Source organism: Oryx dammah, unplaced genomic scaffold, assembly GCF_014754425.2.
Source record: "Oryx dammah isolate SB20612 unplaced genomic scaffold, SCBI_Odam_1.1 HiC_scaffold_10, whole genome shotgun sequence".
NCBI classification, from domain to species: Eukaryota; Metazoa; Chordata; class Mammalia; order Artiodactyla; family Bovidae; genus Oryx; species Oryx dammah.
This window is the reverse complement of record NW_024070194.1, coordinates 55,126,805-55,144,286: the sequence shown is the minus strand read 5'-3', so window position 1 is coordinate 55,144,286 and position 17,482 is coordinate 55,126,805.

The window sequence follows — 17,482 nt, the reverse complement described above, 5'->3', positions numbered from 1 at the left end:
CGAGCTGGGTCGGGGCGCTGACCGCCCCCGCGGGAGGAGGGGCGCCGGGAGGAGGCGGCGCCGCCGGGACCCCGGGGCCACCTGCTGGCGGAGCGCGGCCGCCGCCATCCCCCGGGGCCCGGGCAGCCGCCACCCACCGGCCTGGCAGCGCGGCGCCCGGAGGAGGAGCCAGAGGCCGCGGCGCAGCGCCCTCGGCCCGGCCGGCCCACCCGCCCCCGGGGACCGCCGTCCCTGCCAGGCGCTTGGATCCCGACGCCGGTGTCTCGGGGGCCGGCGAGTCGGGGTGCGGCTGCCCGGGGGGGCCTGGCTCCCGGCTCTGAGCTCGCCTGCATCTTCCCGGGGCCGATCTTGTTCTCAACGTCTCTGGGTGTCGGCGACCCTTCTAGCCAGCCCACTCCTCTCGCCGTGAGATTCAGGGTGTCGGAGGGCCAGACACTGGTTTCAGGCAAGTTTTAGGGGGAAAGAAATCAACCAAAACCCAAAAACTTACCCATCTGAGCTCTGCAAGGAAAAGAGATTTTAGAATTTACTGATCAGACGAGTATGGAAAAGAGTGAGCTTCAGTTCTTTACTCCAATGCGAGGAGGGATGTAGGAAGATTGGGAGTTAAGTTCAGGGAGAGAACTTCGAATGCGGGGCTTGGAGAGGGTGGATGGGGTGAGCAATGCGACGTCATTGGGTGCCCCACCTCTCTTCTGACTCTTAGGGAAGACATGGCCAAGGCAGGTGCAGAGGGCTCTGCCATTGGGTGTACTAAAGCCAGAATAATCGGCAGGAATGGAAAGCTTGTGTTAGTTTTATATTGTATTCTTTTCTAGGGAGCTAAGAGTACTCCATTGCTTTTTCACAACAACTTTATTTGTGGGGATGGAAGAGAATTCTATACCAGCGGGGACTGCCAGGTCAGAAATGTGATCTGATAAGCTTGAAAAGTACCGCCACCAAACTGGTCATCTCTAGACGCAAATACAAAGAGAGTAAAGAGATGGACGTCGGAACCAGCACTGTGACTAGTTCAAGTGACCTCAAAAGAGTGGAGAGGAAATAAGGGGGGAGGATATGTTGATAAATGTGGTAACTGCCAGTCTCACTCAAATGAGGAGGCTGCTGCTCAGGACTCACTCTTTTTCTTTTTTATAATTTTGTGTATTATTTATTTTTGGCAGTACTGGGTCTTCCTTGCTGGGCAGGTTTTTCTCTAGATTTGGTGCTCAAGCTTCCCTTTGCAATGGCTTCTCTTGTTCTGGAGCACCGGCTCAAGGGCTCCGTAGATTCAGTTCCCAGGCTTTAGAGCACAGGCTCAGTAGTTGTGAAACTTAGTTGCTTCGCAGCATGTGGGATCCTACGGTATCTGGGATCGAACCCGTGTCTTCTGTATTAACGGGCAGATTCTTTACCATGGAGATACCAAGGAAGCCCCAGGATCCGCTCTTATTTAACAGGGACACCTAAGAGAAAGAGGTTAAGTTGGAGGCAACCTGCATAAGCATATACACACCAGGAAATCAAGGAACCAGATAACCCATCAAACAGCAGAAGCAGAGCCTGGTATACCTTCTGAGGTCTTATGTTAGGCCGTATGTATATATGTAATAAGTGGGGAGGCTGGTTTCAAAGTGAGAAAAAGGACAGTTCAGGGGACTTCCCTAGTGGTCGGGTGGTTAGGACTCCGCACTTAATGCAGGGGGCTGAGGTTCCATCCCTTCTCAAGGAACTATGATCCTGCATGCCAGTGCGGCAGGGCCCAAACAAACAAATAGAGGAGTGTTCCTTCTGTTCCTAAAATGAACCCTTAAATAAGAGGTTTTTAATTTTTTGCTCTCTGTCTCCTTGGAGATTATATTCAGAGTTCAGGGCTTTTTCCTAGAAGATACGTGTAGGACAAACAAAATTGTATACATTTTTTGGAGTTCTAAAAGGTAGCCGAAAGGATTAGAGTGATAACAAGGATTGGTCAACTACTGTATTTGGTTTTCTACTGTTTTTTTTTTTTTTTTTTTTGCCTCTCTTTCTTGAAAACCATGTACCTGAAGGTGTTTCGAAGATTTCTAAAGAAACAAAGCACCTGATTCTGTCCCCTGGGCAGGGACCCTTTCTTTTTTTTTTAGTGCCTTTAAAAATGTTATTCCAGAAGCCACAGGCTAAGGACTGTTCTGATTGAAGGACGTTTAGGATTGTTCATGCCTTGGAGCATAAAATGAGACTTTATTATGCTTGCTATGATAAAATCATTGAAGGTACCATACCAAGAAGCAGATCCCTAGGGGGATATTAACAGCATAGCATTTTCAGTTCAAGTGGGAATATGAATTCCGTTTGCTGAAGAAAATATTTTTTATATAGTTAAAAAAGGATATTTCGTTGTGATAATGTTTTAAAATAAGGAGTGTTCTTCTTGACCCTTCTTCCTGGCTCAACAGAAATGGTCTGTGAGCAAGTTGGACTACAGAGGCCATAGATCAGGCCTGTCCTATTAACAGGTAGAGAAAGTCAACAAATATTTGTTTATTCTCCCCATTGTGCAAATCACCATGCCTTTACATAACAAAAAAAGGTAATGTATTCAAAATTACCATTAATAGATTAAATAAGAGGGCTTCCCTGGTGGCTTAGTGGTAAAGAATCTGCCTGCCAATGCAGGAGATGCTGGTTCAATCCCTGGGCCAGGAAGATCCCCTAGAGAAGGAAATGGCAACACACTCCAGTATTCTTGTCTGGGAAATCCCATGAACAGAGGAGCCTGGCGGGATACAGCCCACGGGGTCCCAGAGAGTTGGACACGACTTAAGCGACTAAACCAGAACAAAAGATTAATAATGATGTTTAATTAGAGATTGCTTTAAGTGGTAGATATTAGTTGCTTGAGCTGCCATACCAAATGCAATAGATGAAGTGTTTCAACAATTGAAACTGACTTTCTCATGGTTCTGAAGACTAGAAGCCCTGGATTCAGGTCTGGCAGAATCAGTTCCTGGTGAGGGCTCTCTTGTTGGCTTGTAGACAGCTGCCTTCTCACAGTGACCTTCTCATGGTGGAAAGAGAGTTCTGATCTCTTCTTACAATCCCATCATCAGTGCCCAACTCTCTTGGCCTCATCCAAAACCTGATTACCTCCCAAAGGCCCTACCTCTTAGTACCATCACGTTTGGGGGTTGAAACATAGGAGTTTGGGGGCAGGGCACACAATTCAGGTTATAGCAGTGTGTTGCTTGGTATTTGGTTTGGTTTGGTTTCTTTGGCTGCCATGCAGCATGCAGGATCTTAGTTCGCTGACCAGGGAACTTGTGCGCCCTGCAGTGGAATTGCAGAGTCACAACAGCTGGACCACCAGGGAAGTCCCTAACGTATGTTGGTTTTGAGTTTTCCTGTAGGGGTGTTCTGCATAATCCTACAGGAGATGTATTAAGATCGTTTCTCTGTCTCAATAGTTCAGGTTTCCCCAAAGATTTTAGAACCACAGGTTCACATATTATTAAAGCTCAGGGAAAACTGGTCAAATATTTCATGACTTCAGGTAGGCCAAATATTTTATCATATGACCATTCTAAAATTCAGTTGATTATAAAGATTAGGTTTTAATCTGTGATATAGGCAGGTAATTTGGCCAGAGAATATATAAGCAACTGTAACCCTAATTTTTAAAAAATCCTTTTCTGAAAACTCTGTCCTGAGAAGAGCAGCATTAAGAAGATATCCATCTTTATTTAGAGCCCTGCTGTCCAATAGAAATATAATGCAAGCCATAAATGGAATTTAAAGTTTTCTATTAGCCACATTTTTAAGTAAAAATAAACAAGTTAAATTTATTTGAATAATAGATCTTATTTAACACAGTATATTAAAAATATTATCATTTTGATATGTAATCAATATAAAAATACTCAGTGATACAATTTACATTTCTTTTTCTTGGTACACTGTTTTGAAAATGGTGTGTATTTTACACTTAGAGGACAAACCAATTCAGATTAGCCAAGTTCACATATTTAATAGCCACATGTGGCTAGTGCTACCACATTAGATGGCTCAGATTTCCAGGAACTATATGATTTGAACCACACTATGTGCATATATAATGACTATAACCTGGCTGTTATTTATGTAATAACCTTCAAAAAGGAGATAAGTGGGACGGTATTATGGCTTGAGGCTGTTTCTAATCTTTGATTGGAGTCTCTGGAATTGAAAATCCTGTCAGTTGATTCTGGAATCCTTCAGGAAGATTAATAAGTATAAATATTAACTTTTCATTTTGTGACGATCACCCATCAGAAGGGTCATGGAAAGAATAGAAGTAAGCCCTACTCTAGACTCAATTTATCACTTTGTTGCTGGCATAACTCAAGTTTCCATTTTCATTTACTTCATGGATTTTAGCGATTGTAACTTAGAGGAGGTAGTATCTGTAAGAGATTACGTAAGTGAAAATGAGATCTTGAAATGTGCCACCAAGAACATTACCGTATATTTATATGAGGCTTCTCATATAGGAACTCAAGAATACTTATACATTATCTAATGCTCTCAATTGCTATTGGAAGTTGATAGGTATTAATGTCCCAAATTTGCAAATGAGGAAAATCAATTTTCATGAAGTTGTTTTTTAGTGAAGCACGAATGCCATACAGGTTTCCTGACTCTTAAGTGTGATGCTTTAACCTTACTTACTTTCTGCCATTTCTTTAAAATAAAAATTTAATGTTTTTTAAATGAAGATCTAACATATATAGTAAAGAACATGAATCTTAAGTGTTCACTTCAATCAATTTCTTTTACTTATGTCTACATCCCTATAAAACCACCCTCTGCCAGGTTAAGATCTAGGACATTTTCAGCTCCGCTGAGGTCCCTCCCAGCAGATAATCTCCCAAGGACACTGTAAGTCTAACTAACCACTATCACCAGAGCTTGGTTTCCTGTGTTCCTGAACTTCATATAAATGGAATCATACAATGTGTACCATTTTGTATCAAGCTTTTGTCAGCATTATGTCTGTGAGATTCATTCCTGTTGTTGGGTACAAGAGTTCATTCATTTTCTTTGCTCTATATTATTTCATTATATAAATATACTGCAATTTTTTATCCATTCTACAGTTGATGGGTATTCTTATAAATTTTAGTTTATGTCTTTAGGTAGACATAAGCACACTGTATCTTGTGTATATTTTCTGTTCATGAGTGGAATTTCTGGATTAGACTGTGTGTGTGTGTGTGTGTGTGTGTATGTGTGTGTATTAATATGTTTGGCTTTAGTAAGTATTATCAAATAGTTTTCCTGAGTAGTTGTATCAAAGGTTGTACAGTGGTAAAGAATCTGCCTGCAATTCAGGAGACATGGGAAACTTGGGCTGTATCTCTGGGTTGGGAAGATCTCCTGGAGAAGAAAATGGCAACCCACTCCAGTATTCTTGTGTGGGGAAATCCCATGAACAGAGGAGCCTGGCTACAGTCTAGGGGGTTGCAAAAGAGACATGATTGAGCACGCACTCACGCACTCTCACCTACAGTATATGAGAGTGCTAGCTATCCCATATCTTCACCAACATTTGGTGTCAGTTGGAGCATAGTGGTATATTTTTGCCTCTTTGGGATTTTAATTTGCATTCCCCAATTGTCCAATGACACAAAGTACATTTTCATGTGCTTATTGGTCAGTTGGACATCCTTTTCTTTCACAAGCCTGTTCAAGTCTTTTGGCCATTTAAAATTTTAATTTTATATTGGAATATAGTTAATTAACTACTAATGGGCTTCCCAGATGGTGCTAGTGGTAAAGTACCCGCCTGCAGATGCAGGAGATACAAGAGACACCACGACTTCAATCGCTGGATTGTGGAAATCCCCCCTGGAGAAAGGAATGGCAACCCGCTCCAGTATTCTTGCCTGGGAAACCCCATGGACAGAGGAGGCTGGCAGGCTACAGTCCAGGGGGTTGCAAAGAATCCAACACACTGAGCCCATGCAGCACATGCTTAATTAATAATAGTGTTAGTTTTAGGTGTACAGCAAAGTGATTTAGTTATATTATACATATACATGTATCTATTCTTTTTGAAGTTCTTTTTCCATTTAGATTATTAGAGACTATTGAGCAGAGTTCCCTATGCTATACAGTAGGCCCTTGTTGGTTATTTGTTTTAAATATAGCAGTGTGTATACATCAATCCCTGTCTCCCAGTCTATCCCTCCTTCCCACCCTTCCCCGTCTGGTACCATAAATTCATTCTCTTAAGTCTGTGAGTCTGTTTCTGTTTTGTAAATAAGTTCATTTGTATTTTTTTAAGATTCTGCTTATAAGCGATATAGGATATTTGTCTTTTTCTTCTGACTTCACTTAATATGATGATCTCCAGGTCTAACCCTGTTGCTGCAAATGGCATTATTTCATTCTTTTTAATGGCTCATTTACCAGTTGTTGGTCTTTTTTCTTTCATTTGAAAGAGTTCTTTCTATATTTAGATATAAGTCCTTTGTAGAATATTATTTTGCAAATGTCTTCTAATCTGTAGCTCGTGTTTTCATCCTGAATGTTCTTAAAATTCTGAATTGTAATGAAGATAGCTTTACAGTTGACCCGTGAACAACTCCGCAGTTAGGGACGCTGACTCTCGGCATGGTAAAAAATCTGAATATAACTTAAAGTCCACTTTCCACCTATGCAGTTCTTCTGTATCCACAATTCCTCTGTATCCAAGGTTCCACATCTGAGGATTTAACCAACTGTGGGTCATGCATTACTGTAAGACTTACCACTGAAAACACTCCAAGTATAAGTCCAAAAACACTCCAAGCATAAGTGGACATGCACAGCTCAAATCAATGTCGTTAAAGGATCAATCATGTAGATCTTTTCCAGTCACATAAGAAACTTAAACTTGAATTTGTCAGTGTGTTAGTTTCCCGAGGCCGATGAAATTACCACAAAGTAGGTGGCTTAAAATAATGGTAATTTATTCTCTCCTAGTTCTGGGGGTCAGAAGTCAGAAATGAGTCCCTTGAATGGACCTGAGCTGGCGTCACAGTTCAGGTGGCAGCAGGGGGCTGTGTGCCCTCCCGAGGCTCTGGAGGGGACCTGTTCTTGGCCTCTTTCTGGGCCTCACCTTTGTTTATTTATTTCACTGGCTGTGCCAGGCCTTGGTTGTATCATGCAGGACCTTTCACTGTGGCACCCAGACACTCTAGTTGAGGCACACGGGCTCCAAGGACTAGGACGGGGGTCTTTCCGAGATCCAGGTTTTCAGTCTCTTGGTCATATGGACTCCAGAGTAACTAAGCTTCAAGACAAGACAGTAGTATTACAAAGTCCCAGCTGGGAGTTGAGAGACTTAAGTACAACTGTGCATGTAAATTTTTAGTGTCTCTGGGCCTCAGTTTCTATAGGAATAAAAACATATGCCTTATCACCTCTACAGAGTTGTTTGGGTCAAATCCTGTGTGTGAAAGTGATCTAAAATATTAAAATCTATGGTGGTGTGTGGTTTTGTGCATGCTAAGTGGCTTTAGTCGTGACAAACTTTTTATGACCCTGTGGACTGTAGCTTCTAGGCTCCTCTGTCCATGGGGGTTCTCCAGGCAAGAATACTGGAGTGGGCTGTCCTGCCCTCCTCCAGCGGATCTTCCCCACCCAGGGATCAAACCTGCGTCTCTTCTGTCTTCTGCACCGGCAGGCAGTTTCTTTACCACTAGCGCCACCTGGGGACCATACTTGACGAGGTGCATTTGAGTACCTTCCTCCTCTCAGTTCAGTTCAGTTCAGTGGCTCAGTCATGTCCGACTCTTTGCGACCCCATGAATCACAGCATGCCAGGCCTCCCTGTCCATCACCAACTCCCGGAGTTCACTCAGACTCACGTCCATCGGGTCAGTGATGCCATCCAGCCATCTCATCCTCTGTCGTCCCCTTCTCCTCCTGCCTCCAATCCCTCCCAGCATCAGAGTCTTTTCCAATGAGTCAACTCTTTGCATGAGGTGGCCAAAGTACTGGAGTTTCAGCTTTAGCATCATTCCTTCCAAAGAAATCCCAGGGCTAATCTCCTTCAGAATGGACTGGTTGGATCTCCTTGCAGTCCAAGGGACTCTCAAGAGTCTTCTCCAACACCACAGTTCAAAAGCATCAATTCTTCAGCGCTCAGCCTTCTTCACAGTCCAACTCTCACATCCATACATGACCACAGGAAAAACCATAGCCTTGACTAGACGGACCTTAGTTGGCAAAGTAATGTCTCTGCTTTGAATATACTATCTAGGTTGGTCATAACTTTTATTCCAAGGAGTAAGCGTCTTTTAATTTCATGGCTGCAGTCACCATCTGCAGTGATTTTGGAGCCCCCCAAAATAAAGTCTGACACTGTTTCTACTGTTTCCCCATCTATTTCCCATGAAGTGATGGGACCGGATGCCATGATCTTTGTTTTCTGAATGTTGAGCTTTAAGCCAACCTTTTCACTCTCCACTTTCACTTTCATCAAGAGGCTTTTGAGTTCCTCTTCACTTTCTGCCATAAGGGTGGTGTCATCTGCATATTTTTTGCCATTGAGTGAGATTCTAGGTAAGTAAGTACTTGCTGTGGCATGAGTTGTGTCCAGGCCACAGGGCAAGCTAACCTGAATTTTCTCCCAAATGAGACAATGTAGCATGGAAGTTTGGAGTGTGTCCTCTGGTTCCAGATCTCCTGGCTTTGAAGCCCAGCTTGATTGCTTCCCACCAGCAGCATCTTGGGCAGTTCATTGTTTGATATAATATAGCATCCTCCCAGCACTGTATCTGAGGACAATTTAATGTAAAGGCTTGGTAATTAGTAGAAGGAGCTGAGCTACTAAACAGGGTAAAAAGCATCCGAGGCCTACAGAGGCTGCAGCCATGACGTCTTGGCTGAAGGAGAGGGGACAATAAAAGGACAGAGGACCAGAGCAGGGGCCACCCCAATCCCACCCCTAAACCCAAGGCTAAGAGTCAGCCCCACTTCAGAGAGGCTGTGGCTACCTCATGTGCTGCAATCCATGGGGTAGCAGAGTCAGATACAACATAACAACCAAACAATGACAACAACCTCATGTAGGGGAAGGCATTCCAGAAGGTGGGGCCAGAGCTGGACTGCAGAAACTGTTCCCAGTGAGGACAGAGTGGCCGGAAGTGCAGCTGGACTCCTCCAAACTGGTCACCAGCCTCCAACATCAAATACCAGCCATGGAGGGCCAGGAGGTGAACAGGATGTTTTCCTGGGGCGGAAGTGTGTCCCTCTGGCGCCCTCTGTTGACAGCCTTGCATTCCACCAGCCTCCAGCTCAAGAGAAGGGCGAGTTTGGAGCTGGGAGACACAATACAATGGTAACTGCCAATTATTCAATAATGCTCTTAAAACCTGATGTTATGAGCTGGAAACTGGGGGGTAAGACTTGTAACCCCCCACATAGAATTATTGTAAGAAACAATAATTAACACATAGAAATGCCCAAATCAGGGACTAAAACAGTCCAGGTCAGCTATTCCAACTGGTTCTTCTTTATTACCTTATCCCAGATCCACATCATGAGCTGATATCAAGAGAAAAATGAGACACTGTCTTTGCCTTCATGAGCCTTATCTTCAAGACCATCATTAGATGGACAGATCTTAGATGCTTCCCAGTTATCTTTAAGGACTAACACTATCTTAAAGCCTATCTTTAGGAAATTAAAGAGCTTTTCCCCATTCTGTATTAGTTTTAGGGGGTAGAGTTAGCTCTTTTTAATGGAAAAGTATGCATGGTATCTTTCTGTTTTGTTCCTTAACTAGAGAATCAGTGCCAAGCTGTATCTTCAAGCTGTATTCATTAGCTGTCTATTCTGTGTCAGGTCATATATAGGTCCCCTGGTTATACAGGTGAGCAAGACAAAACAAAATTTCTGTCCACATGGAGTTTGAATTCTAGAAGGGGTTGGGGGAAAGAATCAATAAAAATAAAGATATAGAGTAAGTGATAAATACTATGAAGTATAATAAAACTAGGAGCAAAAATGAATTTGATCATTTTCCTCAAGTCTCACTACCTAAAATGTGTGTGTGTGTGTGTGTGTGTGTGTGTGTGTGTGCGCACGCGCACACACACACACACACATGCATTTTGGTGCCAGTTCCATGTACATGCTGTGGTTCTGTATCAGCTGTGAAAACCAGAAACTCCAGGATCCCTGGTGAGCCTGTGCTGAGAATAGTTTCCTTTCCACCTAGCAATTTTGGTAAATTTGAGTTAGATTCTCCTTTTTGAAATCTTTGCAGTATAAACACATTTGCTTCTCAATCAACTCAGACTCATTGTACCAAGTTGCACAAATACTCAGTGGGTGAGAAAGTTCTGTCCTGCTTGTCAATAGTCTTAATTCTTTTTACTGCCAGATTGGTGATGATAATGTCTGGTGAGTCGCTAAACCCAGTTTTTCTCACATGTATGTCTAAATGTCAACATCTCTGTAAATCTGAGTAGGTCCTCTGTGTTAAATTTCTTTTTAAAATTCTTCTTTTAAATATTCATGGGAATGGCTGATGTCTATCCCATGAAATAAAAGTAGAAATTTTAGACTAATCTTCCATTTAATTCCTCCATTCCAAAGACCTTAGAAAATAGGCCCCAAAATTATATGAACCACAAATTTAAAAAGTGTTAGTTTGATATGTCTGAAATTAATGCTTTAATTTATTCACCACAGAATGTCTTCACACATCGCTGTTTTCTGTAATTTATACCATATACTGTCTACTCAAGTTAATGTGTGAAGCATGGTTAAATTATGCCTAAAAAGGAATGTGAAAACGATCCACATTGTGTTGACAGGGGACGGGTCTAAGTAGGAGTAATGGGGCAAAATTGAAATAAGGCAAACTGAGATGGAAATCTCAGAATAACCCTCAGGTGTCAAAGTTGTGCCTAACTGGAATAAGGAATCTTTCCCTGATGGTGCAGTGGTAAAGAATCTGCCTGCCAAAGCAGGAGATGCAGGTTTGATTCCTGGTTTGGGAATGTGCCCTGGAGTAGGAAATGGCAACCCACTCGAGTATTCATGCCCGGAAAATCTCATGGACAAAGGAGCATGGTGGGCTACAGTCCACAGGGACGCAGAGTTGGACACTACTGAGTGATTAAACAAAAACAACTGGAATAAATTCTTCAGAAAAAGACTGAAACAAGAGCAAATCTACCAGAAATAGATTAGACAAAAGTTCTAGAAAATATTTCTAGGGACTTTCGTGGCAGTCCAGTGGCTAAGACTTTGCCTTCCAATGCAGGGAGTGTGGGTTCAATCCCTGGTCAGGGAACTAAGATCCCAAGTTAGTTGGGTCACTCGTCATGTCCACCTCCTGGCCAAAAACAAAATTTTAAAACAGAATCAATATTTTAACAAAATCCAATAAAGGGTTTTTAAAAATGGTCCACGTAAAAAAAAAATTCTTTAAAAAAAAGTAGAAAATATTTCCCTAGGGAACACACAATTTGCACACAGGGCCAAAAAATGTGGACTAGATAATCCAATGAGCTTTTGTTTGTTTCCTATCTTCAGTTTTCAATCTTTGGTTAATCATGTCAAAGAAGGTTTGGGAGAAAGATCCAATGAACAAATTTTATAGAAAGATGAATTTTATCAATGTGATTTCATTTGTTCTTTCCCCAATGTGTGTGACATGCTAACAGGAACTTTATTCATTTTGTGTTGGCTGATTTAGTGCTGGTCAAAGTTTGGTACAGCCACAGCCATACCTTCGGTGTCTGCAGTCTGTTTTCCTCTCCCCTGACCTCATGCTTCAGTCTCATTCTGAAGGAGTCTGGGTGAGAATTGTAAATACAGAAGTCAGTACAGATCCCAAGAATAAAAAGACCTACTTTGCATCCCCAGCAGGATGGTCTCTGTGATGCAGTCTGGTTTGTTTTTGGAGATTAATAATACACTGCTAGTTAGTGTTTGTAAATGTTAACCATTTGGAGATTGCATTCGTTAATTCACTGAAACTCCTATCTATGTGCAAAGCACTTGCTTCTAGGTTTTAGAACCCTAGGAAATACAGATCTGAGAGACTTCTCCTGCCATCAATGAGTATACACTTTGGTTAGCTGCCAAAGTGAGAAAAAGCTGCTGTTTTTCACATGAACTGTCACTTCTAAAACTGAATGAAAAATAGGAAATGAAATTTAGATGGTGAGTGGTTGGGGCTGGGCAAAGAGGATGTGCCAGAAGAGGCCTCCAGGTTGGCAAATATGGGTTCATTTCCCTCTGTGATGCTTCATGGACTTGTTTTTACTCTCCTATTAGGGTTTTCCCAGAGAAATAGAACCAATCAGTTCAGCTCAGTTCGGTCGCTCGTCATGTCCAACTCTTTGTGGATCCATGGACTGCAGCATACCAGGCTTCCTTGTCCATCACCAACTCCCAGAGCTTGCTCAAACTAATGTCCATCAAGATGGTGATGCCATCCAGCTATCTCATCCTCTATCATCCCCTTCTTTTGCCTTCAATCTTTCCCAGCATCAGGGTCTTTTCCAATGAGTCAGTTCTTCTCATCAGGTGACCAAAGTACTGGAGTTTCAGCTTCAGCATCAGTCCTTTCAATGAACACCCAGGACTGGTCTCCTTTAGGATGGACTAGTTGGATCTCCTTGCAGTCCAAGGGACTCTCAAGAGTCTTCTCCAACACCACAGTTCAAAAATATCAATTCTTTGGTGCTCAGCTTTCTTTATAGTCCAACTCTCACATCCATACACAACTACTGGAAAAACCATAGCTTTAACTAAATGGACCTTTGTAGGAGAGGTATAGCTATAGATATATGGATACCATGGAAATGATGAAGGGAAACTTCACTGAAATGGAGTTGGGAGGCAGAAGAGTACTCACACACATGCCACTTGAGGTCAGTGCAGATACCAATAATAAGAGACCTTTTTTGCATCCCCAGCAGGAAGCGACACTACTTTAATACTGACAGCAAAAGCAAAAAAATTTTCTCTCTGCCTGGCAACAGCTCAACCAATCAGATTGTTACAACCCAACCAATGGTTATACAGTGGAAGTGAGAAATAGATTTAAGGGACTAGATCTGATAGAGTGTCTGATGAACTATGGACGGAGGTTCGTGACATTGTACAGGAGACAGGGATCAAGACCATTCCCAAGAAAAAGAAATGTGAAAAAGCAAAATGGCTGTCTGAGGAGGCCTTGCAAATAGCTGTGAAAAGAAGAGAAGTGAAAAGCAAAGGAGAAAAGGAAAGATATAGGCATCTGAATGCAGAGTTTCAAAGAATAGCAAGGAGAGAGAAAGCCTACCTCAGCAATCAATGCAAAGAAATAGAGGAAAACAACAGAATGGGAAAGACTAGAGATCTCTTCAAGAAAATTAGAGATACCAAGGGAACATTTCATACAAAGATGGGCTCGATAAAGGACAGAAATGGTACGGACCTAACAAAAGCAGAAGATATTAAGAAGAGGTGACAAGAATACACAGAAGAACTGTACAAAAAAGATCTTCACGACCAAGATAATCATGATGGTGTGATCACTCACCTAGAGCCAGACATCCTGGAATGTGAAGTCAAGTGGGCCTTAGAAAGCATCACTACGAACAAAGCTAGTGGAGGTGATGGAATTCCAGTGGAGCTATTTCAAATCCTGAAAGAAGATGCTGTGAAAGTGCTGCACTCAATAGGCCAGCAAATTTGGAAAACTCAGCAGTGGCCACAGGACTGGAAAAGGTCAGTTTTTGTTCCAATCCCAAAGAAAGGCAATGCCAAAGAATGCTCAAACTACCACACAATTGCACTCATCTCATGCGCTAGTAAAGTAATGCTCAAAATTCTCCAAGCCAGGCTTCAGCAATATATGAACCGTGAACTTCCAGATGTTCAAGCTGGTTTTAGAAAAGACAGAGGAACCAGAGATCAAATTTCAACATTCATTGGATCATGGAAAAAGCAAGAGAGTTTCAGAAAAACATCTGCTTTATTGACTATGCCAAAGCCTTTGACTGTGTGGATCACAATAAACTGTGGAAAATTCTGAAAGAGATGGAAATACCAGACCACCTGACCTGCCTCTTGAGAAACCTATATACAGGTCAGGAAGCAACAGTTAGAACTGGACATGGAACAACCAGACTGGTTCCAAATAGGAAAAGGAGTATGTCAAGGCTGTGTATTGTCACCCTGCTTATTTAACTTATATGCAGAGTACATCATGAGAAACGCTAGACTGGAAGAAACACAAGCTGGAATCAAGATTGCCGGGAGAAATATCAATAACTTCAGATATGCAGATGAAACCACCATTATGGCAGAAAATGAAGAGGAACCAAAAAGCCTCTTGATGAAAGTGAAAGAGGAGAGTGAAAAGGTTGGCTTAAAGCTCAACATTCAGAAAACGAAGATCATGGCATCCGGTCCCATCACTTTATGGGAAATAGATGGGGAAACAGTGGAAACAGTTTTATTTTCCACTGTTTATATTGGGGGGCTCCAACATCACTGGAGATGGTGATTGCAGCTAGGAAATTAAAAGACACTCCTTGGAAGGAAAGTTATGACCAACCTAGATTGCATATTGAAAGCAGAGACATTACTTTGTCAACAAAGGTCCGTCTAGTGAAGGCTATGGTTTTTCCAGTGGTCACGTATGGATGTGAGAGTTGGACTGTGAAGAAAGCTGAGCGCCGAAGAATTGATGCTTTTGAACTGTGGTGTGGAGAAGACTCTTGAGAGTCCCTTAGACTGCAAGGAGATCCAACTAGTCCATTCTGAAGGAGATCAGTCCTGGGTGTTCTTTGGAAGGACTGATGTTGAAGCTGAAACTCCAATACTTTGGCCACCTCATGCGAAGAGTTGACTCATTGGAAAAGACCCTGATGCTGGGAGGGATTGGGGGCAGGAGGAGAAGGGGACGACAGAAGATGAGATGGCTGGATGGCATCATGGACTTGATGGATGTGAGTTTGAGTGAACTCCGGGAGTTGGTGATGGACAGGGAGGCCTGGTGTGCTGCGATTCATGGGGTCGCAAAGAGTTGGACACAACTGAGCGACTGAACTCAACTGAACCAATGAAAAGCCACTACTTCCTGCTCTCAGTTTCCCCCATTGGGCTCTGTAATAACCTCTCCCAACTCTTCCTTCTACTCTATAAAAACGTTTCTTCTCGTTTGTTTTACCACGTAGTTCACCATCATTGTGTGCCCTGAATGGCAATTCTTTGCTGCTCCAGAATGAACCCATTTTACTGGTAAAATAATTGGCTGCTATTGTTTTAGGTTAACAATATACATGTAGGGAAAGAGATTTATTTGAGGAATTGACTCAAGTCATTACAAAGGCTGAGAAGTCCCATGAAACGCATCTCTAAGCTACAGACCCAGGAAAACTGGTGGTATAATTACAGTTTAAATCTGAAGGTCTGAGAACCAGAGGAACTGATGGCATAAATCCTAGTCCAAGTTCAGGAGAGGGTCAGTGTCCCAGCTCAATGAGGTAGGAAGCAAAAAGGGTAAATGCCTCTTTCTCTATTCTGTTTAGGACTCTACACCAGCCTATAATGAAGATATAGGATATTGGATAATGCCCACCAGCACTTGGGAGAGTGATCTACTTTCGGAGCCTACTGATTCAACTGCTAATCTCATCCAGACACACCCTCACAGAGACACCCTGAAGTAATGTTTAATGAAACTAGTGAAGTTGACAGATAAAATTAACTGTCATGGCTCCAAAATTATATTTCAGCAGAATAGAGTCTGTTTCCTTCAAACAGAGCTGAGCATGTGGAATCGTTTTTGGACTTTTTCAAAGGAGACATAAACAGCATAATCTTATCTGTGACTACCTGAGCCTCCAGTCTAAAGCCTCCTACTGCTTCATTCTTTTTACTTGCTCCAAACACCTCTTCCTGTTTCACTGATCTGTTCTCAGGGAAGCTCTGCTTTCACTTGGGCTAAATCTCATCATTGACTCAAACTCACCCTGGATTCACCAACCTATGCTGCAGGGAATAGCTGTGGGTGCAGGAAGCTTCTTCGCATTCATCATTTTCCATAGCTACTGCTACCGTTGAACTAGCACATGTTCTGTTCCATCCTCACTGGGAATCCAAACAGTCTCATTTCACCTGTAAAATCCCTTGTAGTTAAACCCTTGCTCAAGAATGCTTTGATACCTGTATCTAATAGAGGTATGTATTGATAGTCTTTAAAACAGCAAAACAAGACAAATAAATTGGATATCTGCTATGAAACTTAGGTAATTTGGTGATTCTTCTGGCTTTATAATTTGATGATTAATAGTAAATAATCCATATAGATACATCTCTGTTGTTTAGTTGCTAAGTCCTGTTGGACTCTTGTGATCCCATGGACTGTAGCCGCCAGTGTCCTCTTGCCTGGGAAATCCCAGGCAAGAATACTGAAGTGGGTTGCCGTTCCCTTCTCCAAGGGATCTTCCCAACACAGGTATTGAACCTGCATCTCCTGCTTGGCAGGTGGATTCTTTACCACTGAAACCACCAGGGAAGCCCAGATATATCTATACAACGCTAATAATTTTCACTAATTTAACTGAAATTGTTTATAATTACATGAACATATATTATGTATTTATCTTTAAAATAATGATTTGGCTCCATGAAGTGACTCTGTAATAGTTTTGTTCTCTGAAGAATTAGGGTCAGACTCCTTATTTCCTCCTTTTTATGAGAATAATCAAGATTGAAGATAAGAAAGTGAGAATTAGCCAGATTAGACTGGATTTATCACTTCAGATTTTCACTTTTCTAGTCAATTAGTGTTTTTCAAGGGGGAAAAATAATCATGATTTTTTTTTTTTTTTTTACACATTGCCTGATGCTTGCCCTCATCCCTTTTAAGTTTTCCAGGTCATTGTAGTTTCATTTTACTGTATTAAGATCTTTGATCTATATCGTCTCTCAGTTTGGCAATGCAGATTTCCCTCAGATTTTTAAACATTCCTATAAGCATTTTGCTTTGAAATTCCCAACTCCCCCTTCCAGGAACCAAGAAGAGACTTTAAGCTTATCTCTACTTATTGACAAGTAAATTTTCATGTGCCTACAACACCGTATACTCTTAGGACAAGCTGACTTGGTCTCTTATCTGTAGGAGACCAATAAGATATGTCTAGCTACTTAAGCATCTTAGCGCTGCAGACTCCCTCTGTCTGATCTTGGTATTTTCAGAGACTGCTTTTTATTATTATTATTATTATTGAAATATAGTTGATTTACAATGTTGTGCCAAATCTGCCGTATAGCAAAGTGACTCAGTTATATGCATATAGACATTTTAAAAAGCATTCTTTCCCCTTATGGTTCACCCCAGGATGTTGAATGTAGTGCCCTGGGCTGTGCAGTAGGACCTTGTTGTTATCCATCCTATGCACAGTGGGTTTCATCTGCTAACTCCAGACTCCCAGCCCTTCACTCCCCCTTGGCAACCACAAGTCTGTTTCTGTTTTGT